Source organism: Rhipicephalus sanguineus, chromosome 2 (genome assembly GCF_013339695.2).
Source record: "Rhipicephalus sanguineus isolate Rsan-2018 chromosome 2, BIME_Rsan_1.4, whole genome shotgun sequence".
NCBI classification, from domain to species: Eukaryota; Metazoa; Arthropoda; class Arachnida; order Ixodida; family Ixodidae; genus Rhipicephalus; species Rhipicephalus sanguineus.
In genome coordinates, this window is record NC_051177.1 from 225226731 (window position 1) to 225253660 (window position 26930).

General features: G+C 48.4%; 1 long non-coding RNA gene and 1 pseudogene across 1 annotated transcript; both read left to right on the forward strand.

Moving 5' to 3' along the window:
- The first annotated feature begins 1808 nt into the window (after positions 1–1808).
- Positions 1809–26206, forward strand: LOC119384133 (uncharacterized). Its single transcript, XR_005181872.1, has 3 exons — positions 1809–2056; positions 17712–17784; positions 26076–26206. It is a non-coding gene; the product is annotated as an uncharacterized LOC119384133 (long non-coding RNA).
- Positions 13726–15370, forward strand: LOC125757315 (uncharacterized; annotated as a pseudogene).
- Positions 26207–26930: the final 724 nt, after the last annotated feature.

Sequence of the window (26930 nt, forward strand, 5' to 3'; positions counted from 1 at the left end):
CTGCCGGCTATTTGCCAGTGATCAGCCAAACGTCGGCAGTCGGCCAGCGTTGCTTGGGATGCACATAACATCGCCCTTCGAAACTTGAAGTGCTTTGATCTTTCTCTTGCAGAACTTCTCTGTTTGTTTAGAGTTTCGTGAAGAAGTGAAGCCGTGTGAGAACAAAAAGCTTGATTATGTTGCTCGTCAGATCTTGCTTGTGTGAGTCGCACACTATACGGATGGTACGGTCTGCATTGAGTTAAGAAGTTCAACTGTAGTGTCGCTTTAGAGCTTATTATAACTGAACCACAATGTGAGTGTGTCCTTTAGTGCCTCCACAAACGAAAATAGTTCAGGTGACAGGTACAAAAGCCCTCCAACATCACAGAATGCTGTGAATGACGCAAGATCCATATCTGCGTTCTCGTGGGATTTGAGCACCTGCTCAAAACAGTCCTGGCATTTCGTTGCCATAAGTTTCCTCCGTGCCACATAGCCGGCCAAATAGTACACCAGTCTTCCGTCACTGACTTGCACAGGATACACATGGTCAGAAAGGAGAGTCGATGCCTGTAGTACACTTGAATCTTCGTCCAGGTTTCCAGTGTCCAGTAAATTGTCAACATGGATGGCCACTTCATCAGTTCCAACTAATGACGTAAGTGTGTCACCTGCACAGTTGCCCGTGTCTGGTGCTTTTACCAAATTGCAAAAGCTAAGGGAATTCACGGCAGTAAGGAACTGGGTCGATGTGGGATGATCATTGCACCCGGATAACTGACGAATCATCCCGAATAGCTTTTCGATTGGATCTCGGGGATTGGAACGGCAGCATTCTTTTCCAAAGGCTCGTCTGCTCTTGGTATATTACGCTGCCACTGCTGGAACAAATGGTCGTCTTTCGGGACTCCAAACAATGAAAGCTTCTGCTTGCACGATTTGTACCCAGTTGAGCATCTGGGCACAAAACAGTGGCTCTGACGTCTGCTCATGGCACACACTCCGTAAAAGACATAACGTAAACACGACCAGCAAATATAGCCCGAAAGAACAGCGTAAACAGGCAAAAGGATCACGTCTAACCGGCGAGTTCCAGCATTGAACAACGTGCGCAGCCTGAGAGCCTGACGTGTATACGACAGCGCGCGCCACCTAGCGGAAACATCGCAAGGCGGCGTCACTACCTCCCATTGCAGCCGCTTGGCGGTGATCACACTTCTAGTATTCTAGCCACTGTAACTGTACCTACACCCCCACCTTTCCTTTCTGAGTACCGATCGCAGCGCTACAAGCGGATTGGCCCTACTTGGGCTTCACTTTTCGAAGCTCGTTCCGACCTCTCCCCTGTCCCAGTACACTCTAACAAGAGGAATAAAACTCCTCGGCGCAAGTGAGCGCTCAGCGAGCGCCAGCGTTACCGTTACGCCAAGCTACATGAGACGACGACAGCATACGACAGCCCGGTCTCTTAAAGTGCTCCACACTTAAAATTGTTGTTGGAAGTTAGCGCCCCGAGTATGCGTCTGTTGTCCTGCGTCGTCATGTTATTTGCGCCACATGAAAACACTGAGAAATGTTACACCAATGAACCTAATCTTGAATACCGCACGCCGCACGGTACGATGAGCTCGGCCAACTTTACCAGACTGGACTAGCTTGGACTTGCCCACTGCCACTGACCTCCGTTATCAGTGGTCGCGCCACCTACTAGCGTTGGTTCTACAAGAGGCAAGTGGTGGATCCACGAGTGGATCAACTGCTTGTTCTTCAACCTAGGACCATAGAGTTTCTAGGACGTGCCGGTAGGGCCGCCATAGAGGGCCGCCATGAGCGCCGCGGCTGATTTTTCGCCCTCTGTAGCGATTGTTGGAACTTGAGAGTCTCCCTGGTCTCCCTCGTCGCCTCCTAGCCGGGCTGCCGGACGGACCACCGGGTGCCTTAGTTGCATTAGCCAGCGTAGATGGTGACCTGATCTGCACGCTGTCCGATCGTCTTTCTGCAGTCTGTGTGACGGCCAGGGAAATCCGAGCGGCTACCGACGTGGACACCAGCTAGGAAACGGAGACGACGCCAGGTACGTAGTAGTGTCGCGGGGCACCACCGTGGTGCCCCGCGACAACACGGCTCGGTTGCCTGTTTTCTGCCGAAGTGAATCTGCCACCGCGTCAAAACCGAGACGGTAGGATCGCTTTTTTTCATTCTGACTGGCTACAACCATGTTTTGCTTGGCGGAGCACCGCATACGCGACGGAAGCACAGGCGCCCGACAACGGAGGGTGTTGGCATCCTCGCGTGCCGGTCTACGCGACATGCTCGGAAGTTCTGCCCTTTATATTCAACGGATGTAGTTAGTTTTTGTAAGTGCCTAGACTTAGCTGGCTCACATGTGCACGCAGTTAATTCTAATGGTTTCAAGTGTTTGCAGCTACGTGCACGGCAATGTGAGTGTAGCTACTCTTCGGACCTACAGCTTTGCCTGCTGGCAATGGGCTGCAGCTGGTTGTTGCAACGTGAGGAAAATCTCAGATACGGCTTCGCCAAAGCTGCATGGAGACACCGACAACAAAAAGAAGTTTGAAAGAATAAGACGTTCTAGCTACCGTACGGGAGCCTTGTTCACAACGGTGACAGGAGTAACAAAAAAAAAAAAAAAAGGCCAGGCCTGCGCGGAACACGCAGCTCAGTCACAGCATAAGCTGGAGGAGAGGCCTTCATTGAGCCCATTGTAAACTCTCCTACAGCGCCTACTGCAAGTACAGTTGCGAGGTGCACAGTATGCTTCGAATCATCATTTTGCGAAGTACCCACTACGCCATAATTCATCATTTTGCGGAGTAGCGAAGTACCAACTACGCTTCTGCAAGGCAATATGCGCACCGCCGTAGCTGCACACTTTTTTTTATGTTGACGATGATGATAAAGAATTATGGATGAGCCCTTTGTAATTGGTGAGAAGCTTTAAACCACCCACTCATTACACAATTCACAAGGTGTGGTGCCTGATGCAAGTCTAGTCATCTTGCTGAGCAATATTACATCTGCAACGCAATTCCTCTTGTGACATGATGCTTTTGTAGGGTCTTTTTCTGAAAAAGTTTCAAGCACTGTCGCTCTGTGGTAGAACACCTGGCTGCCCCGCAGAATGCCCGGGTTTGATTGTGGCTCAAATCTTTCTTTTTTTCCTCAATCTGCGTGATAGCTGTGATGGACACCGGTGGTGACAGCGGACAACATCGCCACCATAATTGGCTGTTGTGAGTGAACTCATAACAGCTTACTGGTAAAGAAAAGTGGCATAGGCAGGGATTTGATTGTGATTCAAAGCCTGTACAGTTACGTTAGTCATGTGTGCAATGATAACTCATGAAGGTGTGCCATGCAGTTTCACTAAATACACATGATCACACAATTCGATAGCTTCATTTATTGTGTTCTTTGTGTTTCAGTACACAAACAGCAGCACTCTTTCAATGCCCAAGTTCTGCATCTGTGTTGTGTAGATGTTGTCAGAGTGGGAGGTGAACACCCCTTGTTCCCAAAATTTCACACTCACAAACATGCATATCGCCACCTGGCGTCATATATGAACCATCTGCAGTGACAGGCTTGGGTGTGAAATAAGAGAATGATTTTCTGGTCTGGTTCAGGGAAAGACATTAAAGGGACACTAAAGGCAAATAATTTATGTCAGAGTGAAAGCTCAATGTATGACAACGTCTAAAACTGCAATATTATCAACAGCAGTGCCCTACTTACCAAGAAATTAAGCTAAATGTATCACACGATGAGTGCCACGAGCGGCACGTTTTCAAAATGATCCCGATGACGTATGAGAGTCTGCCTACAATTAATCACTCGTAATCAAAGTAGCAGCAATAAAAAAAAAAACTTTCCATGCATCAAGAGACGGAATAAAATGCTGTTTGTTCGTTTCTGTTTGATTCATAGAAAAAAGAACCTCTTTGGCATTGCCATGGGGAATGGCGCACGTGGATCAAAGGTTCTGTTTTCACCGAACTGCACTTCGCCCGGCGCCCTGCTTCGCTCACGCGGCTGCGTCTCAGTGGTAGTTTTGGTAGCGCGTACTGCCGCGTGTGTTTTGCGCGCTCGTGAAAGTCGCTCTGACAGTAAGTTCGACAAAATGCCGCGTGCATGTGATGTTGCCGGATGCCCGAATGGTGCACGCCGCCGCGCAGTAAAGGCGGGCAACGTTGGGCACGGCAGCAGTTACGTGTGAAAGACTGACTTCAGGCGGGTGATTTGAAGTGCGCTAACGCGATGCGCACCACTGAAACGTGATTTTATTTCAAAGTAAGCGCTTCCTTGGCATAATAGTAGCACTGCGAGGTTTCTGGACCGCTATTTAAACAATCAACGTCGACTTAATATTTGCCTTTAGTGTCACTTTAACTACTGGCTGTCTTGTTTCCCCTGTGACAACACTGGTGGAGGCACTGGTTACATGCATCTTGGCTCTCAAGTTTCAGCCACGACTCTCAGCACCTTGGAGACAGCCACAGCAAGAAGTAGCTGCCATCGGCAAGGACTATCGCCAAAATATGGTTCCTTGCCATCAAGACTGGAAAGGATGTCTACCGCGACTACAAGCCAGGCGAGTCAAGCTCATGATGCCCATACTTCTCCTCTCCCGCATGTTTTTCGTGCCACACAGGCACCCAGACCATTCCATGGCGACATTTTTGACGATGACTGGCTCGACCACCCCAATCAGGTTGCCAGCATCTACAAATGGGATGACGTTTGCGAGCTTTAGAGAGCTTACTTCGCATTGGACGACTCTGCGAAAACATGGTGTGAGAATCATGAGGCTTCCTTTATGACATGGCAAGAGTCTAGCTGACAGTTCTGCAATGCGTACTACAAAGCTGAAAGGAAGAAGAGAGCTGAACATGCCATTTCTTGTTGGAACCAGCAGCCAAACAAGAGAGTCTCTATTATTGTCGAGGACATGGTCCAACTTTTCGGGTGTGCAGACCCTATGATGTTTGAGAAAATGAAGGGGGCAACATTCAGTGCATGGGGAACCATACTCTTGCACAATCCACCAACAACCGAGGCAGAGTTCATGAGTGAGGCAAGGATGATCGAGCATACTCTCCAGCATTGGTCGTCACAGGCTGAACGCCACGACATCATGCATGACGACATTACTGCGTGTCTGACAGCAAGAAGCAGGCCCGTGAAAACTTCATACAAACTGCTGTGTGTGATGAGCTACGGCAACTCCACGCAGCGGGGCCCCAACCACCGGTGACAGGACTCGCAAACGTAATCTGTAGTGAAATTAGACATGCGATGTAAGGGCTGAACCACATGCACTGTTCTTGCTAGCATTTTGGCCCCCGGCGTCACTCGAGGTCTACGCTGCTGGTGACGGAGGCCGAAACGTCCACCTCAGGGCGTCTCATACATTGGCAGCATTAGTGTCGACGCCGGAAGCACTTCGATGAACGGAGAACCAGACGGCATACAACTGGCAGCGGCTTCCACCTATGTAATGACAGCGTTGCTGCTGCGGAAGCGGGTGCTCTCCGACTGTGATCTGTTAAGTCTTCCCCTGTGCGGCCTGCAAGTTCTTAACTGATGCATGAATTTGACTTCGCCTTGTCTCTCGAAGCTTCGACTGCAAAGCACTCGTGACATTTTTGAACTGTTTCCGAGAACCATACTCAAGTTCATTGGTAAGCTTAGCAGGAGTGGCTGTATTGGCTATATACGTGGCCTCAAAGATGTGTGACAGTGAGTGCTACTGCAAGCTAAGAGGCCATAAATTACGAGTTTGTGATTTTCTTTAATGCTAACAGTTGGCGCTGCAAGTAAACTAATAAAAAAGATAGACCTTTCGGTAGCACTGTGTCACATTTCTCGTAGTACAAACTAGAAATGAGACATAGAAGCTATAATCAGGAATATTTCTTGTTGGTCAATTGGCAAAAATTGCACTGTTTTGTGAAGCTTCAGGTTCATTCGCTCTGGTCACATTGTGCGATGCTGGGCTTGTGCTGGCCTCAGAGCTCCTCATGCGGTTGGCCACCCTCTGTGGCGGCGTTCGTGTGATGACACCGAGAGACGCATTGCATGCTGCATCTGGAAAAAATGCTGCATCCGGCTCGGCCTTAACTGCTCGTACCAATTGTACTACCAAGACGTTCTTAACTTATGCGGTGGCCCCGAGCGTTCCTGTGCCACCAGCTACAAGTGCCGTCATGCGGAGAGTGGACCAGGCTTCTCATCTATTCCTGGACACCCCTTTGGATCTGCCACGTGGATCAAGATTCCCAAATGCACCTACCACTGGCTCAAGACAGAGTACTAACAAGGCAAGTGTACGATGCATGTCAGATAGCCGTCTGCCCTGCTACTACTGCAGCGAAGCGGGTCATGTGTACTGTGACTGCCAATACTGCCAACTAGGTCTCCACTGCTTTAACCCTGTTGTACGGTGAGCACCCCTGCGAAATTGAAGCCCAGCAAATTCGATCAACAGCTAGGTGCCACAATCCATCCCCTCATCAGTTCACGTCGCCTAGCTCGCCTTCATTGTCTTAGGCTTTGCTTAGGAACCGATCGGGTCCCCAGAGGGGAAACTAGGAACTGCGATTTCTGAGGTTGAAGTCACTGTCCAATGAACTTCCATTGACACGACGACTCGGCGACAACCATTCCATTTTATCTTTATTTCCTGGCACTGATAAGATTCTTTCTGTCGACATCGCTGTATTCATTGTCAGTCACGCTATTACTGCACTCACTGACACTGCTCCCGATTATTCAGTTATGAGTGGTGCATTGGCAAAGGAATGGAGGAAAGTGACCATGCCATGGCTAGGGCCCCAGTTGCGCACAGCAGGTGGTCATCTGGTGATGCGGACTAGAATGTGCACATCATGTGTTCGAATCCATGTGGTGACATTCATGGGGTCTCTCTTCGTGTTACTGGTTTGCTCCCGGCCAATCATCTTTGGAAAGGACTTTCTTTGCAAATTTGGCGCAATCATTGACCTCCGTGAGTTGCTGGTGTTGTTCAAGGACTCTTTTTCAGAAGGATAGACTGTTGGGCGAGTTGGTAATTCATTCTGGAAACAAATAGCACGAAAAAACGAGGGACTGGTAGAAGAAAGCAACAGGACAAGCACATCAGGACTTGCGAGCACTTTTTTTCAGCTGGAGCTGAAAACATCCAATTACTGAATCATAATGGTGTAATAGTAGCACAAGAAAGTGAACACCACAAGCGCTTACTCACAACTGGAAGCTTTATTGCTTGAACAGAAAATGTATCTAAACTTGATGCTCGACTAATTCCCGCACATGCGCATCGTGGGCAAGGCAAAAGGCAAAAACCAGAACAAAAACACACCTCCACCCCCGACAGGCTACCCCCTTTCCTTGAGTAGTATCATTTCCCTCTCCGATGTGGCTAAAGAAGGATGACTAACGCACATAGGTGCCCTCGTGTTAATATGAAAAGCCTCAGCAAGTTCTCGTGTCGTGCGATTTTGGTGTTTAAACAAGATCTCCGTCGCGGGGAATTGCGCTTCGCATCGGCACTCAGCGCAGTACATGGCCAAGTGCGCGAGGGGTCTCCCCTGCAAGGAAGACTGATGCTCTCTTAGACGTATGTTCAAACATCGGCCTGTCTGGCCGCCGTAGCCACGACCACACGACAGAGGGATGCAATAGATGACGTTGGCCCTGCATGACACAAACCTAACTTTGTGGTTAATGGAGCAACCGCGCGTCCCAACGTTGTCAATTACTGAAGACAGCGCTGTGTGTTTGTGAAGAATCTGTAAGTCTGCCCCCTCGAAGCAACTTCTTGGTCAGTGTGGAATGTGAACAGGAAGCTATAATCGTAGAGGCCAACTTGTCTTTCCTTCTTGCATGAAAAATCTATGTTGCCGGAGGAGTGATTCAGCATAGAAACAAAGGCTCACTTATTGGTCATGAACTTCAGTGAGGACTCACTGAAGTTCATGAAGTACAGCTTACAAGATGTACAGCCATTGCATACATTGACGAAATTTCTCACATCCTGGCTCCATCAATATTAGCTCCTGTTTCGTTGTTTGACCATTCTACCAGGAAACTTGCGAGCACTCTTGATGTAAACCTGTACCTATCATCAGCACAATCAGGAAGCCTTCTAGACGTACTGGATTCATTGCGAGATTGTTTTACTATGATGGCGAAAGTTAACAAGATGCCACTTTCCCAGCATCGAATTACAGTAGGCTCTCGATAATTCAAACTTGAGGGGACCTCAGGATTTTATTTGAATTATCAGAAGTTTGAATTATCAGAAGTTCTCATAAATATGACTCAGGGCAACACACCAACGAACACTGTGATGTTTATTGTTTCTCAGTGCCACAGCAACATCGTAGACAGCTCTGCATGATTGCCAGTAAAATTTTTAGACATCAGCGATGATACTGGTACTCGTTATTATACAAGGTGTGCACATATGTGTAATTAAGGGACGAAATCTGTTGCGTCCAGCGACTGTTGCTAGCCCCCTCTAATTCTTAGGAAGCTTTCTCGCATGACATAATGCAGAGAAAGTGACTTTAAGGGGGGACGTGGCAATGGGAATGGTAAATTTGGTCAAAATGTTCCATTTTTCAATTCATTTTTTTTTTGCAATCCTCAGACCATCTTTTACATCATAGTGAAATATTAGAAAAAACAAGCAGTAGAAGTTGAGAAAAAAGCATTTTACTAGTGTGGTGTTAAAAACTATGACACAACTGGGCTTCAGAAAATGAAAATCTTGTAGCTTTTCCTTGGCACAGTGCTGCCATCTTGGCGTCATTGTAAAGAAGAGAGATCAGAGTTCAAGATAGCTCTAACTGTGTATTTCTCCAATGAAAAATAAAACCAGCTTCCCTCTAAGTTTCGTTTCCTTAGCTTTGAGCTCTACTTTCTTTGAGCTTCGTTTTCTCAGCTTCCATTTTTTGTGCAGTTGCTGTCAGTTATCCCTGTGCCATTTTGTAACAAATAAACATATAACCAGTCCGTTTTTTGCACTTAGATCCTAAAACATTGGCGAGTGCCATAAAGCTGTCCATATTTGTCTGGCGTCATACAGATTTTTATAATTGACTTTTTGTGAAAGTTGTTAGTAAGAGAGTATGTGCAGGCGATTTCAAAATTTTTTTTGTGTGTGCTTATTTTAATATTAAGAAAGAAACCAATAACTTTACGACACAGAATGGGCCTTTTTTAATATTCTTATGCAAAAATCTTGACGAACTTATGTCTAATTCACTCATTAATTTTGGGATTGCGTGATTGCGAGAAAACCACTATTATTGCTCATGATGACCAGCTACTTTTCAAAAAATGATGGACCCTGCTTTGTCGGGGATCAAACGGCATTTGCGTATTGTTTGAACAATGTTTGAACAGCAGGTCCAGTGCTTGCAGGCATTCTTCAGGCAATTCGAACAGCTGGACTTTCTCTGAAACCCGAGAAATCTCATATGGGATATGAGGAACTGAAGTTCCTTGCTCACATCATGAGCCACAGCTGGCAGCCGCCCTGACCTTGAGAAAACTAGCACCATTGCCTCATTTCCCATGCCAACAAGTAAGTGTGACCTATGCTGATTTCTGGGGCTCTGTGCATACTAGAGATGCTTGTCACAAATTTTTCAGTGACGCTGTACTCCTCAATCAACTTACCAAAGAGGGCATCTCATTTGTTTGGGCTCAGGATGAGTGCCATGCCTTTGATACCCTCCAAAATTATCTCCAGGCCCCACCTGTCACTCTGACAAGGTCACTGACATGAAGTTGCACACAGACACCAGCAATCTTCGGACTCGGAACTGTGTCGGATCAATGGCAGGATGGCGCAGAGTGTGTGATTGCCTGTGCACGCGGAACATTATCAGCTGCCGGGAAAAAACTACTCTGCAACAACAACAACAAAAAAAAATTGGCAAAGCTTGCACTAAGCCACGCAAGGCCTGAAACAGCGAAACTGGACGATTCTGAAGAATAATATAGTTGCTTCTAAGCTGTTTCTAAGCCTTAGCTAGGTGATGCAGGTTCTAGGTTGCTTGTAGCTTGTTGCTAGGCTTTAGCTAGGGGATGCTAGCTTGTTTATACTGTAGCGAAGCCTTGGAACTGAGTAACGGGTTGCGCTCTCCAGTGCCTTCTAGTGGGCCGACCTCTTTGGTTTCTCCTGAAAGAATGCCGTGCGCGCTGAGTCCAGGCTTCTGCCTTGACCGTCGCCATTGCACCGAGTGCTGAGTGCTGTCAAATAAACGCCTTAACAAATTGGTGGAGAGTGCTGTGCCGTCACAACAACTTTAGTCCTCATTCGGTGCCCCTGGCACTTAGATCCCGTTCCCTGCCAGCTACCATGCCTCAACATGCTGCTCAGCAAACGCCTCCGCCTGCACCGACCTCATGTCCCGGTTTCCCTCGTATCCGTGACCCCCCTGCTTTCACTGGTGCAGATGGTACCGATGTGGAGGGCTTGCTCGCAATTTACAAGCGCATGAGTGTCCCCAATAAATGGGACGAGGCAGGAAAATTGACCAATTTGGTTTTCTACGTCACGGGTGTGGTGGGCCTGTGGTACAGCAACCACGCATCTGATTTTACGACATGGTTCAACTTCAAGACCGCCATTATCGACGCGTTTGGCCGCCCTGCCATTCGTAAGCTGCAAGCCGAACAGCGCTTATGCGAACGAGCTCAGCAGGCCTGTGAATCATTCACCAGCTACATCGAAGACGTCCTCGATTTATGTAAGAAAGCCGACGCCACCATGTTGGAATCTGACAAGATCAGGCACACTATGAAAGTCATCGACGACGGTGCCTTCACCATGCTGCTCGCCAAAAGCCCCAGCACAGTGACAGAGGTCATAATGCTCTGCCAAAGCTATCAGGAGCTGCGCTGGCAGCGGTCGATGACCCATCGCTCTCCATCACGCGACTCCGAGCTCCCTGGCTTGTCGACCACATCTGACCACTCTGTGTTGCTCGCAGAGGTGAAGTCATTCGTGCGCAAGGAAATCGCGCGCCAGTTCTCTCTTCTGTACTTTTCTCACCCTCAGTACGTTCAACAGCCGTCGACCACACTTCTGCCTCCCCTCCGTCGAGCGATCGAGCAAGAAATCGCGGAGGTCATGCCTGAGTACCACCAGCACTATGCAGCTCCTGCAGCACTGAGTTACGCCCAGGTTGTCGCAAGAACGCCCCCAGTAATCCCAACGGCTGCCCCACACAGTTACGCCGAAGCTGCCGCTCGACCACAGTCCTTCGAAGCGGATGTGCCGGCAACCTACGCCGACGTCCTGCACAGGCCACGACTGCAGCCCACCATGCAGTCATATCGGTTGCCGCCCCGTCAATCCCGTCCGGCACCATGGGCGGGCCCTGCCCCAGCGAACCGATGGCGCACATCTGACAAGCACCTCATATGTTCTGCATGCGGTTACGCCGGACACGTCGCTCGTTATTGCAATCGCGTGCAGCCGCATAGAGTCGCGTCGCCCGCCACCAGCCAGTCGAACCGCCCATACTAAGAGCCATCTAAGGCTCTGTCACCGACGTCACGCCAAGCTCCATCTACTCGGCGCTCTCCGTCTCCATGACGTTGCTCACTGTCGCTGATGCGGCCACGTCCAGTCGCACGCGACCAGGAAAGCTAGTCGTCGCAGTCCATGAGGCATGAGGCACGGGCTGCGACTCTATCAAACTGCGAAAGCCCTCAGGGAAGCCCATTGAACATGATAGACGTGTTTGTAGACGGTGTTCGCGCATCTGCCCTTGTCGAAACTGGAGCCACCGTATCCGTTACGGATGCAAAACTTAGCCGCTTACTCTGAAAAATGAGAACGCCACTTTCTTGGATGTCCTTTCTTTAAACCAGCTCCCAGAGTATTCATCCTACAACAGTATGCACAGCTCGATTCATCATTCAGGATGTTCTGTACGACGTCGAGTTCATCATAATTGCTGCATGCTCTCACGACATCATCCTGGGATGGGATTTTCTCTCCCACCACAACGCCGTAATTCATTGTGCACCAGCCAAAATCGAACTCTCCCCGTTCTCAGATTTCACGCCGGCAGACAGTCCAACGGCATCGAGCAAGGTCCTCGTCAAAGCCGATACCAAAGTGCATCCAAACTTGTTGACGGCTGTGTCAGTCGACTGCGCTGGTCTCTCCGACACCATTGCACTCCTTTCCATTGATTCTATATGCAGAGAGGACCAACTTAAGCCAAAGACAGTCACAGACACAACACGGTTGCCCAAACTCCAGAGAAAGAAATTCACGCTGAAACCAAGCGTTCGCACCTCTCAGATCTACGGGCATGTCGTCGTTGGCGTAGGTCTTCCATCACTTCAGGGTCTTTTCGCACCCGCTGTTGCCTTTTCCGTTCCCTAGTACAGTCAAACCTCGTTACAACGAACACCACATTAATGAACATTTCAAATTATCGAACTTTTAAGAAATCCCGTGCCGACTGCTTATAGTTTCAATGTAAAAATATTTCACTACTACGAACTTCAGAATAACGAACATTTCAGATTAACGATCGTTATTTAATTCCTGTGTAACCTTAGCAACACCTCAGTACTACGAACTTATATCCCGAAATGCGAGGATTCTTAGATTTCAGTGTATCGGTCATGGCGGTCGGAGCTGTAAGGTAGCAGACGATGCAGCGCAAAGAGCGGAGGCCCTCCCGCAAAAACCTGAGATGGCGCGGGAGGAGAAAGACGCGGTCGGAGAGCTTTTTTTTTTCCCCTCGGTTGCGGAGGCAACAACGCATCAGGTTTTGTAAAGGCCCAACCGCATGCATTGCACGCGACTTTCGAGCGAAGGCGACTGCGACAAACGGGCTCCGTCACTCTGTCGCAACGGGAGCACCCACATGTTCGCAATAAAGTGTCACGGTTGCTCGATTGAAAACTATTGCGTGCGCGCAGGCAAATTACGAAAAAGAATTAGAATAGATGAATGACAACATGCCAAATTTATTATTGTCTTGTTTGAGATAAGGATGCCATAAAAGCGTTTCGTGACTTCCTTTTTTCGCAATCTTATGTTTAACCGCGACAGTAGTATCTTCTGTGATCCCATGGGGCGCCCGGAAGCGTACGCTGCCTACGCTGTGTCGCACTTTGCAAACTGCGTTATGTTGGGGTTAGTCCACGAGGCGCGTCTCGACATTGTTTCCTCTTGCTATCATAGAACGTTTAAGAAAAGCCGCAGCGCCTCACATCGTTGCTTCACAGAGAGAAGGGCTACCTCACACGACGACGATGTTGACATTGCAGCAAGCTACCACAAATGCAGCAAGCTACTACCGAAACATCAAAACGAACCGTCGATCAAAATTAACGACAAAATACGGTCGCTGCCTCGCTCTCCGCGTGAGATGGGGCTGTAAAGAAGGCAGTCTATAACTTGCGTTCCTTGAAGTACGCGCCGATTGGAAGCATCGTGAGCAAATTGCAACTATGGTGGCTAGAAGGGGCAGTGTGACGGTCGCCATATGCGCGCTGTGGGAGAGAGGTACACAAAACTCGATGACATTTTTTACACCGCTAGGGGCGCAGCCGTCGTCGGGAGCGCGCAGACGGCACGGGATCTTCGCCGCTACAGCCATTGCTACAACTGCTACAGCGACCTGTATTTGGCACAGTGCACAAGCTTCCACACCTGCAACTGTGTTTCTGTGACTTCGATGCGCACCATGTCAATGATTCTGGATAGCGACACACTATTACCATGCCAGCAAAAGCAGGTACGTGTTTTTGTGCCCGGTTGTAAAAGTGGGTACAAGTCTTATCCGCCAAGGGTGTCGTCGTTTCAAGCTCCCAAGGATGCATTGAGACGGGAGCAGTGGGCCCGTAATGTAAAACGGGGCGATAAGGAACTAACCAACGACTGCGTCGTTTGTGAACGTCACTTCGAGGCAACGTTTATATACAGGACTTATCGTCATGTTATTTATGGTGAGGTGGTTGAAATTCCCCGCGATCGGCCGCTGCTAGCAGAGGACGCCGTTCCTACAATCTTCCCGGATGCGCCAATATACCTCACAAAGGAAGCGCCGACTAGAAGGCAGGAAAGAAACCTGTGTGAACAAGGTGAGCCCCTGACTAAAAAAAGGACTACTGTAAAGCAGCAGGCGCCGGAAGAAAGTGAACAAGTAACACAAGCACATCATGCTGCAGAATCGGAGTTTACCGAAGGTGTACATACTGACACGATAGAAGCGGAGCCACAGAGTACGGAATATGTGTGCCGCAACATCAAACTTCCTCACACAAGCTGGAACAAACTATCGTTTTCTACTGAACCAGGGACCGTCACTTTCGGCCTTTGCGAGTTAGAGGATGCCGAGTTGGATCACCTACTGCTGCCGAAATTGGTGAAATTTGAACAGGCCGTTGAGCAAGTAGGAACAGTCAGTTGTTCCGTTTTTCTTAGGGGCAAAAATTAAGCTGCACCTAAAACGCAATGTTTCCTCACCAGATGAGGCGCAGTTGGCGCTGAACAGCACACATTCTCTGGTTTTATGTGCTGGCTGTGGTATGAAACCAAACACAGTAAAAAAATATGAGTATTTTGCCGGTTTGTACTTTTCTCCTAAGTACAGCCTTGCGTGCGAAAGTAAGGGCCCTTGCATGCACTGCATGTACCTACGAAAGCTTTTGCAAAATTAGCAATCCCGACAGAAGCATGGCATTTGTTAAAAGCCTTGCAATGCATGCCAACACTCACCGCCGTCTGGTAGCTGCGCAACGAAAGCTGCTGAACGTACAGAGGGAACTCGACATGATAAAGTCTGTCTGCCAATGAGGAAATTGGAGATGAGGCATTAAATGAACGCATTAAAAAGTTGCCTCAGAAACAACAGATGGCAATTATGGCATGCTTCAGTGCAGCTAAAAGAAAATCGACATGTGGCATGCTGTATGAGAAGAATTGGACCTTGGATCCTAGAGTGTGTGGTGTTTCGCGTGAGGAGTCCGAAGCTCTATGAGCACCTTCGAAAGCAGAAAATTCTCGTCCTGCCAAGCCGAACTTGTCTACAGCGTTATGTGCGTAATTTCAAGAGTGGCTTCGGATTTAATGACACTGCGTAGTGCGAAGACTGAAACACCCCTGTTCGAAACATTCAAGTTGCGCCCGCGCAGTTAGTATAGTTTCCGCGCGAACCGGAGCTTGTTTTATTTTATTGAGTGCGGGGCGTAACTAGGGAACAACAAGAATAAAATAAGTTGAGGAGCACCTCGTATCCGCGACGAACGTCTAACACAAATTTACATAACACGGGCGAGTGTCAACACCCTTCCGCCGTACGTATCGCATATCTCGCGCAGAGAATGGCAACACAATAATATTGCTCAAGTTGCATCATATAGGGAAGTTTAGCGTGCAACAAATGCATGCCCGCATAACGAACAAATTTGCTATATATATATATATATATATATATATATATATATATATTTAGCCTTCAGCCACGCTGTACCAACACCGCTGCATGCGCTCCCGATGCGCGCAGCGCCGCCTAGACCTGCCGCCATGTTTCATTGTGCGTATGTGCATCTTCTGGCCCCTGCCCATCACACTGCCTCTTCTAGCCACCATATTGCAACCGAAGCGAGGGTCAGAGATGCCGCCATTTTGCCGACATCGTCATGCTCACTTCCGGGTGACAAGCGATGTTCTCTGGCTTTCCAAAAACCTGCGACGCGACAAGCGACGACGATGGATGGCCTTCCGCGACAGCAAATCCTGTCGGCCGTCGCTCAAAACTCGCGTGCATGCAGTTGGGCCTTAAAGGATTGCAGCAATGACATGGACGACGATGTCACGGTAGCACCCGAAGATCGCGACGAGTCCGTGTCGTCCACAGATGCGTTGGACTACTTGAGGAAACTCCGCATATTCATAGAAAAAAGCGGAACAGCGACTGAAGCGGCGCATAAAAATGCGGACGGTCTAGAATCATTCGTGACGCAGAGTTTGTGCTGCACCCGTCAAAAAATGATCACGGACTATTTCAAATAAACGTGCCTTGTCTGACGTTCACGTGTGCATTGTTGTGAGAAAAGAGTTCAAGGACGTACCGTTGCAAAGGTAGGACGTTTGCGTTACTGAAATTCTATTGTTATGGTAAATTTTTGGGCTTTCACTATAACGACCTTTCAGAATAACGAACATTTTTCTGCGGTCCCCTGAAGGTCGTTATACCGAGATTTCACTGTATTCTCTTGTACGTACTCGGGTTTTCAGCTCGCTACCGTCACTTCGCAGCCATGTTGGGCGAACTGTTGCCTTCTTCATTTTTAGTTGCCTTCTTCTTCATCACCGCTAGGTGCCATCTCGGTTTGATCTCGAGGCCAGTAGCTTACCGTTTGAGTGAGTGGTCGCTTCTTTCACACTCTGGGGCTTAGCACCACGTGTGGATGCTGGGATCTTCACGACCGCTGCTGTGCTACCGCTACACAACAGCATTATAAACGAATCTTGTACGAGCGGCTTCCTTATTCGGTGGAGATGTTGACCAGGGTGTTTGTCCTTGAGTTCCTCAGCAGACAGGAGTGCATGAACGATGTGGAGGTGCTGTGTGCGGTAGCAGGATTGCCTTGAGATCATCGTAGGGAGTGATGGATTACGAGGCGTAAGTTCAACAAGTCCGCCACTTCATTAATGGCAGCAGGGGAGAGTGCTACAGAAGAGTAGTGAAACTCCATGGCTTAATGCCATTCATCTTCGTAGGAAGCGCAAAGCTACACACAGGGACAGCAAGTAAGAAAGACACTACACAAGCGCTTATGTTAATTTCAAATGCCACCGGCTTGAAATTGTGATTCGGCCTGAAGGAACCACACTGAGGGCTGCTGATTCCAGTACAGCGGACAGTAATGGCCAAACAGGAGGGCTCACTGCGTTGCCCGGGAAGTTTCTGGTCTTCAGAACTTGTAGTGCTGGTGTTGTCCGCGGTTGTCTCTGCCACGCGAGTATATAGCGGGGATTGCTTTGCGTCTTGCCAAACTCTGATGATGTACGACTGTGCAGATCGTAAGTTCTTGGAATCCCGAGAGAGCAAGGCCAACATGACAGCAATGCCTGAAAACAAGGTTTAGTTTGTCATGAACGCTTGCCCATAGAGCATGTGTCCATTGCACGTGCGCTTGTCAAGAGCAGGAGGGTGTCTGTCATTTATGCTGTGCCAGTGCTGTTGTTGCTACAGACTAAAAGCTATATTTACATACCTTACAGTTACTTGTCTGAATTTTTTTACCTATAGTGTAAATGTTTCTTGCGTAGCAACACTAGCGCACACATTTCATGATGCGTGCTCAAGGTCACAATGTGCAGTGATGTAGCTTCTTTCCCCCATGCCGTCCCTCCATGTGTAGATCCCAGCGTGATCGTCTGGACAAGAGAGGAGAGAAAGTGCTTAAAGCGTGCCACTGATCCTTGTAACTTCGCTCATTCTTGACGCATTCGAGAAACTTTTGTGGCAATCGATTCGTGAGGCAATAACCTCTGATACCGATGTCATTCGATAATTATTTGGAAAGGTGTTTCAGGACCCCTTGAGAAATAACTACAACTGGAAAGCCATTTCTTCTCCATAGCTGTGTGGCCTCCTCTGATGCATTCTGGGCCTTGGGACCTGCCAGTATGGATTTATGCTTCTTTTGTGCAGGAGTGCAGACGCCCAAGCAGGATGGGGCCTGTGCAGTGGACCTCATGAACTCGTGCAGTGTGCTCAAATTAGGGTAAGCTGGAAACAAATTACCATACAAGGAACTTGTCAGTTTCTTTCAGGCTGGAAGAGAATTTTCTATATGTTTGCAAATTCATGTAAAACAGAAAAGGCCTTTTGCATCAGCATACCTTTATTTATTGCCAAGTCAATTACTCCTCTAATTTGTATAGTGACCTCTCCTTGAGAAGTGCTGTTACGTTGGATCACCGCTCAACTACACATTACACGATCGAAATAACTTATGTACTTGAGATTGACATGTGTTCTTGTTTTATTTTTGATTGTCAACGGCTTTCACTGTTAGAACTCTGACACAACCGCTGGATGGAAATGCACACAATGCGGCCTGCCTCATGCTTCGACACCAGCCTGACAAGGCTAGTTTTCTGGATTACCACCACAGTGCCACCGGAGAGGGACGGGTGTTGTGGGCACCCATGGGGTGAAATGCTTGCTGCGCTGAAATTGAGTGTGTGTCTTTCGGTCATGCGCAAAATCCTTTAAAATCTACCTAGCATATATATCGGTTAACTGCTGCTTCTGCTTGAAGGTAGTTGCAGCTACCTGTGCACCGATCCCAAAATGGCCGGCGGTGGCGCGCCGGTGTTTCCACCTCCAGCAGCGGCGTGTGAACGGTGCTGGATCGATCGGATCAGCGGCGGCGTGGCGCGGGAGGGGGGGGGGGGAGGAGGAGGAGGAGATTTAAGAAATGGTGGGGAGAGAATTTTGCCCCTTGGTTTTTAGAAAAAAAATCGGATTCACTGAAATGGCGAAGCAGTGAATGCGATAACAACATGTCGTAATGTTATACGAACTAAGGCTAACAGCTAACTTGTTTTCGTCCGATCTCGTGTAACTCTACAAAACTCTGGTGTATGGGAATACGGCCGTACCCGGGAAAGAAGCGGTTTTCGTGCATTTTCTCGTATCAGTGTACACAGCATGAAGCGCTGAAATCACACCGCGTAGAAGGATATAGAAGCTGTTTGCTAATGTCTGCTGACATAGCGACCGCGCCCTTATTGTCAAAGTTCACAGTTGCTGCTCGAGCCACGCAGCCTCCCCCCCTCCTACCCTTGCGTCCCTTCGTGCTCCTTCGCCCAGCGAACGACGGGCGGGGCGTTTCCTTTCTGGTTGAAGAGCAATCAACAGCAGGCCTCGCATGCGGGTTGATGTTATCGCATGCGCCCTTCGTGCGTCAGAGAAAGCCTGCTTGTTTCATCTCTGCTTTAGCCGTGTTCCTCGCCAGCGCTCGCGAGCTTTTATTTGCGGGTACAACATATGATGCGCGCAGCGATGTTGTCGATGTGGAATTTATACTGAACAGTATGGCGACTTGGAAAGCCGGTCCAGACTGTCCATATAATTGTTATCGCAATAAAAAAATGTACCAGAACCATGGAAGAGGGCTCGCCTTTTTCTGGAGAGCTGCATCGTCTCCACTTTAAAGGGTTTGTCCATTGGAAGAATCGCATAATCCGGCGCCTTTTCCATTGGTTTTGTTCTCGCCTTCGCTACCCTTCTTACAGGCGGTATCTCCTCGCGCCACATATTCTTTATAAAGCACGCGTACAATGTCGGCACTAAGCATTGAGCCCATCAGGATCTCGCGCTTGTCGGCTACACCCTGTTATCTCCGCTTGCACAGTTGAAAATGCACAAAATGGAGCGAAATCAGATGATTGCACATGACATATAGAGTCACGCGAAACAAGGAAGGAGGGGTGGGTGACTTCATGGCAAAGCAGGGTGGGAGAGAATTCACAACTGATATTTCTCCTATATCGAACAATCGAGAGCGCATACCCTAATGATGTCACCTGAATCACTGTTGTGTCATCACGAAGTGCACCAAAAAGGCGATACACGCCAAGAGAGAATAACGCGCTCAATTTGTATTTTCATAAGCTGTTTCGGGGCCCTTAAAGGGATACTAAAGGCAAATAACAATTTATGTCAGAGTGAAAGCTCATTGTACGACAACGTCTAAAACGGCAATATTATCAACAGCGGTGCCCTACTTGCTGAGAAATTAAGCTAAATGTATCACGATGAGCGCCACGAGTGGGACATTTTGGAAGTGATCCCGATGATGTGAGAGAGTCCGACTACAAATAATCACTAGTAATCAAACTGGCTGCAATAAAAAAAGAACCTTCCGTGCATCAAGAGACGTAATAAAATGCTGCTTGTTCGTTTCTGTTTGATTCATGGAAAAAGAAAACCTCTTTGGTGTTGCCATGGGGAACGGCGCGTGTGGTTCAAAAGTTCCGTTTTCACAGAACTGTGCTTCGCCCGGAGCCCTGCTTCGCTCACGCGGCCGCGTCTCAGTGGTAGTTCCTATATCACGTACTGTCGCGTGTGTTTCGCACGCTCATAAAAGTCGCTCTGACAGAAAGTTTGACAAAATGCCGCATGCGTGTGATGTTGCCGGATGCCCGAATGGTGCACGCTGCCAGTGCACGCCGCCGCGCAGTAAAGGCGAGCAACGTTGGGCACGCAACAGTGATGTGAGAAAGACCGCTTTCAGGCGGGTGATTTGAAGTGTGCAAACGTGATGCGGACCACTAAAACGTCATTTTATTTCAAAATAAGCACTTCCTTAGCACAAAAGTAGCACTATGAGGTTTCTGGACCGCTATTTCAACAATCAGTGTCGACTTAATATTTGCCTTTAGTGTCCCTTTAAGGGGTGAAGGGGTTTTTTTCTATATCTCATGAACTCCTTTACCAAATTTAATAAAATTGCACAGTCTTGTTTAGTTCTTTTGCCAATTCGAAATGTGCAGTTATTTTCTAAGTATGCCAATTTGTTCGACTGTTAATTGATAATTAATTAGTATTGCTTCCGGGAGCACAAGGTCAAGAACTACTCGTCAAAATCTTCCTTTAGGCACATGGTTGGATACTAGGAAACATAAGCTTCACAGGGGCAGGAATACTTTTTTGATATGACAACTATTAGCAATTATACAGCTCATCAAAGCTTTCAGTTCAAAATGTTGCAAATTACTTGTTTCATAAATGGACAATAAAAAAAAAACTCGCACTGAAATACAGAAATCTGATCCTACCCCTGTGGAAACCATTCATGTGGCTCTGCACTGCAACAAGAATGACAATCCTAGGCCCTCTGGTTACCGAGAAATCGCTCCTGGACGGTCGCAAAGCGTCAGAAATTCAGGATTTGAGAAAATGCTAAAAAACAAACAAGACTCATATTTATTTAGATGTAACAAAAAATAGTGTCACATTCACCCAGCTAAGTGATCAGTAGCCACCAGGGATGTAGTCTGTCTGTCGGCAGCTACAAGAGTGGCGCTTTTTGAAAGTCGGTGCAGATTTTCTGCAGATGCCCACTTGCGCGCTGATGCTGCTGCACGCCGGTCATCTTTCTCGGCCATTCTCTGGCTGTTTAGTAGCCCCGAACTCAAATGAAGCTCATATGGCAGGTGAAGTTCTCGCATTTCCTGAATTAAATTTCGTCACTGCCTCAGCCACAGCAGCTTCGACAGCCAAAAGTGAGGCATGCTGTTCCTTAGGAGCTTATGCCCAAATCATAGAATGCAAGCATTTATTATTGTTTTGGGTCATGCTGCGCTGGCACCTTTCGAGCAGTTTTTCTTCCGAGAGGCGCTCGTACACTGGTCGAAGGGCTTCACAAACCTGTGAAGGCAAATTATAACGATGGTTCGGAATGGGCTCGTTCTTTGCTTGAGCAGCATTCTGGCGGCACCAAGAGTCGGGACCTGACGGGCACAGACTGTGGTCAGAAACCCTGTCATTTGATGCGATGTGGCGGTATGTTGCCATCACGGCCTTCTGCATGTCCTTGACATCCCCGCTGTTAGACTTCAATGCCCATCCATAATATGCACTGAGCTTGGTTATCAAGTCTCCCGTCAATTTCCCTTTTCCACCAAGAGCTTCTGAAGCAGAGCCCTTGTGTTTTGCAACAAGTGTACGCAGAGCTGTCCCCATCCTTTTTTGCACATGGATTATGCAATCTTCTTTTTCAATTGGCACAAAGCCATACACTTGTGCTTGCTTGAGAGCAAGAAATGCTCGACTATCGCCATCCGAGAGGATTGTGGTGTACCTCAGTTTGTGCAGCTGAAGTGACCTCTTATCAGCGCTGCTTCAACTTCCATCTCTCCGCCTTTTCTGTCTGTATTTTTCTGGCAGGCATGGTTTGCCTTCCAGCTCTCATATTCTGGGTTGCCACGCTTCGGGCCACACGCACAACCTGCACAAAAGTTTCTCAACACAGCATAGTCGAGTACAAGTCCAGAAAAAAGTTCGATAACGGTGCCGACTCCAATGTGGGACAAATGGCCGCGCGTCATCCACGAGCCATCGTAGGACACCGCTATGTTGCCAGAATTAGCAAGATTCGGGTCACTGTATAATGACTTCACTGATACCACGCACTCGCCCATCAGCTTTGGACAAAAGAGAGTAGTCAAGACACCACAAACGCCACTACCAACTGAAAAATTGTACAGCTGCGGAAAAGGAGGTAGACACAAATACCTATCTGCGCTCATTCCCAGGCAAGAGGCAATACCTATCAATCAGGTGCGCGTGGTGGTCTACGTGCGAGATAACTATTCACTTTCTTTATTTCTCTCTTGTGTCGGTTTCCACATCGTGTCTTTTTAACATGAATACCTGCCAACTAGCTCACCTCTCTGTTATTCTAAGGTTTTCATTGCCTTTACTTCTATATTTATCAATTTACTCGAGTAAAAACGAAAGAAAGAAAGTGTACTAACGCATCGATATATATTATTTATTTTATTTATCTATGCAAAGCGTCCAATACTCCACAGATATGCTATACAGCGCAGTGAGTTGCGCCGTCGCCCTTTAAGGCTGGAGGACGCCGCATAGTTGATGTCAGGCAATACTCGGAAAACTTTTGAAGAAGGGAATGATAGAATTTCCGGCGACCTATTGTTGATGTGTCCATCTAAAAGGAGATGTCCACAGCCCATTTCGCCAGAGAGCATTCAGTTACTCGAAAAGCGCTGAGCCGTGATGTCACCTCGCTCTTGACCACGTCGACGCACCAACCCACCAGCACCTTCCCACCATAAGGTGAAAGCGGACGAAATGTACCGAAACAGGAACTTGTCAAGCCTGAACTTGCATATGAATGTGTCCCAGATGTTTGAAAACGATGCATGGAATGCGCACCGGCCTTCACAGGTGCGTTAGATGGGCAGCCGAATTAACCTAATTAATTTGATGGCTAGCGCGATTAAAGTTTATGCATGGTCTCCGAGATGTGCACCCAGAAGCGGATATCTAGGGGCTGTGTTTGTTGCGTTGAAGCGCATTACGTCCCTCAATAATAATATCTGGGGTTTTACGTTCCAAACTTGCGATATGATTGAGAAATGCCGTAGGGGAAGAATCTGGAAATTTTGACCATCTGGCGTTCTTTAAGGTGTACTGACATTGCACAGTATACGGGCCTCTAGCATTTTGCCTCCACCGAAAATGCGACCGCCACGGTCGGGATCAAATCCACGACCTTTTGGTCGTGGATTCGACCTGACGCTCATCGGTCTGATGGCCGCGCGTGGAGTTGCCCACCAAGGATCTCGAGTTCCGTGACGTCACCAGAGACAATGACCACCCTTGCGCAGGTGCCAGTACCTGTCGTGTATGACCCGCCTTTCGCGAAGGTGCCGGAAGAGACTGTGGCACGCATCACTGTGCTTCCAGAGCCACTGGAGCCGCTTCTGCTACTTCAAGGGCATTCGGTGACCGAATGCGCACCCAATCAACTCACGCTGAGTGACAAGGTTCTCGGGAACAAGCGCAAGAAACTTGCCCTGTCGCTCATCAGACAGCCCGTTGACGCACCATCTTCTATCCCGAAGAAGTGTCAACCTTCTTCGAGCGTGCTGTGTCCGCCGCTTACTCCACGACACAGCCAAAGTCGGCTGCCGGATGTATGGTTGGCAGCGGCCGACAAAAAGTCGCTTCATGGCCGAGACCAGCCTCCGCGATGCAGCCAGTCTCGCCCTCCAGATACACTTCTGGCAGATCCCAAAACTGAATCGCAGCGTGGCCGAGACCTACGGCCACAACGAGGCAGCCAAAGTCGACCGCCTGAGTCTTTGGTATTTCTGCAAGACACGCTGTGGCGTGCGAAAGAACGACCACCCAGGCACAGCCAGTACCGCCCGCCAGAGACGTTTTCACTTCAGGGTCTAGAGCCTGTGGGCCTGCGGCTACCAGCGCTGCACAGCCAATGTTGTTCACCCGAAAACATTTCTGCAGCTTGCCATGTAATTTCGCAGCGTGGCCGAGTGTAAGGAAGACAGCGGCGCTCAGGCACGGGCGCGAAGAGGAGACCGACAAAGAACAGAATAGAACAGCCGGCCTAGTGAACAGGCGTTGTCTCTGTTTCTCTCGTTACATGTAATATGACAACTAACATTACATTCAGACGACTAAAACGCTACTAACCGGATGCAGGGTGTATACATGCGCACTGATATACACCGAGATATACATGCGCACTCTATGCCACCTAACAGATAAATAGTTGTGTACACTTGCACCCATCTTCATTCTGAACTAGGGACCCTTAGTGGCCCCAAAATTTCAATATATGTTTTTCTTTTAAACAAGGCGAGCGCCTGTTTTATTTCTTCAGTGAATCACCCTCGCCCGAGAAGTTTTCATCGAACCTTGGACTATATTGTTACGGTGAAAGATTCACACCTCCTGCAATATTATGCAGGAGCTGTTGATGGCGTGACTTCGATGCCCTGAAAGCAGGGTGATAGCCTGCGTGCGACTACATGTTTTCTGACGTAGTTCCACTCTTGTAGTGAATCGTGCGTGCGCCTGCAAGGGACGTTCTCATGGAACGAAAATTGGGCAAGCCCCACTGCCCACTACTGGTCATTTAAAATGTCGGCAAATGGAGACTGTGGCACAAAGACTCATGCTACTCAAGTGGCTCCTCAAGGTCGTGCGCAAAACGCCAAGCGGTGGCAAGCCAGACAATGCGATGCATGTAGCGCAAAAAGACGCATGCTACTCAAATGGAAAACTTTAAAAGAAGATACACAAACTTTCTGTACCTTAAAATTTCATCGAAATTTTGTGTCACCTCTGTGCCATGTGCTACGTAAGTTTTGCTGGCACCACCTTCACGTAGTGCTCACGAAATTTTTTACTAAGCTCAAGAAAGGGGGGTGTTATGTTCAGGGCCCTCTTAAAGGGACACTAAAGGCAAATATTAAGTCGACGTTGATTGTTGAAATAGCGGTCCAGAAACCTCGTAGCGCTGCTTTTGTGCCAACGAAGTGCTTATTTTGAAATGAAATCACGTTTTTGGTGGTCCGCATAGCGTTAGCGCGCTTCAAATCTCCCGCCTGAAAATACGACTCTCATACGTCACTGCTGCCATGCCCAACGTTGCCCGCTTTTACTGCGCGGCCGCCGACACTAGTAGCAGCCGAGCGGAAGTAGCGGGACCCACAGTAGCAACAACGGCGCTGCGGCAAAGACTTGCTCGGATGGGCACATTCAAAGCCGTCACCAAGTTGCGGTTGGTCTCGTAATCCTCAGTACGAAAGTGCAGCGAGCACACACGCAGAGGTTTTGACTGTTCAGCACACTGGCGCAATGGCATGACACTAAGCCACTTCGAGCGTAAGGGTTCATTCCGCGGCACCCAGTGAAAAGACACACCGGTTTCCTTGCTGCAGCACTGGCGTTGTGCACCATTCGGGCATCCGGCAATATCACACGCATGCGGCATTTTGTCGAACTTTCTGTCAGAGCGACCTTCACGAGCGCGCAAAACACGCACGGCAGTACGCGATCCCGAAACTACCACTGAGACGGGCGAGGCACAGCTCGGCGAAAACGGAACCTTTGAACCACGCGCGCCGTTCCCCATGGCAACGCCACGGAGGTTTTGTTTTCCATGAATCAAGCGGAAACGAACAAACAGCATTTTATTACGTCTTTTGATGCTCGGAATGTTCTTTTTTTACTGCTGCTAGTTTGATTACTAGTGATTTATTGTAGGCCGACTTCCCTACGTCATCGGGATCACTTCGAAAATGTCCCACTCGTGGCGCTCGTCATGTGATACATTTAGCTTAATTTCTCGGTAAGTAGGGCACTGCTGTTGATAATATTGCCGTTTTAGAAGTTGTCACACATTGGGCTTTCACTCTAACATAAATTGTTATTTGCCTTTAGTGTCCCTTTAAGGTGATGTGTCTTCAAGAAATCACCCTGACTTTGAGGTGGTGTTTGTTTCAGATGTCTGCACGACAAAGACCATCTGCCACCTGTAGGATGGAACGGGACCTCATATGACACGGTTCATTTAGCAAGATGGCATCCTCGGACAACAGTGGAACCACTGTAAGATTTTAGTTTATTTCTCTTCCTTGGTTACGGCAGGCCAGTCATGCTTGCTAGCCAGTGCCAGTGGTGTAGCTAAAAAGCAATTTTTATCATGGGGCTGAAACCCCAACTTTTCTTCGCAATCAGTAATTCATCTTGGTCATCATAACCATTTAAATTATTAAATTTTTCATGACATGAAAACAAAAATGAAGACCTGTAGCGCCACCCACTTGTTGCGAGAAGCACTTGAACCACTCAAGGCCGCTAAAAACTGCTGCGTAGCAGCACCACAACTTCATTGAGCCCATAAGAGTATTGGTGCTTCGATGACCATCGACTGGATGACCCTTCAAGAGTGCTTGTGTGACACAGGTATAAAACTGAATTCCGGAACCTAATTGACAAACTTCTCAAGCCTTACTTATTAGTTGGAGACTTGAATCCGCAAAGCACTCGGCTAGGAGTCTCATTGTTGTGTAGGGCAGGAGCGCGGCGTACCCGCGGCGGGCCGACGGAGAGGCCGAACGACGGGAGGGCGCGCGGAGTGACGACGCAGAGACCAAGCTTCGGCGAGACTGACGGAAGACTGCTCTCCCGCGTTTATTGCAGGCGGTTTTAAGGAGAGAGAGGAAAGGCTATTGGTCAGCGAGGCACGGGTCACATGACCGGCATGACCACGCCGGATTGGTGGTAGCACAGAGGCATGGCAGAGACCCAGCTCCCCCCAGTAGCATGAACAGAAAGCACAACAGCACTGGTGTCTCA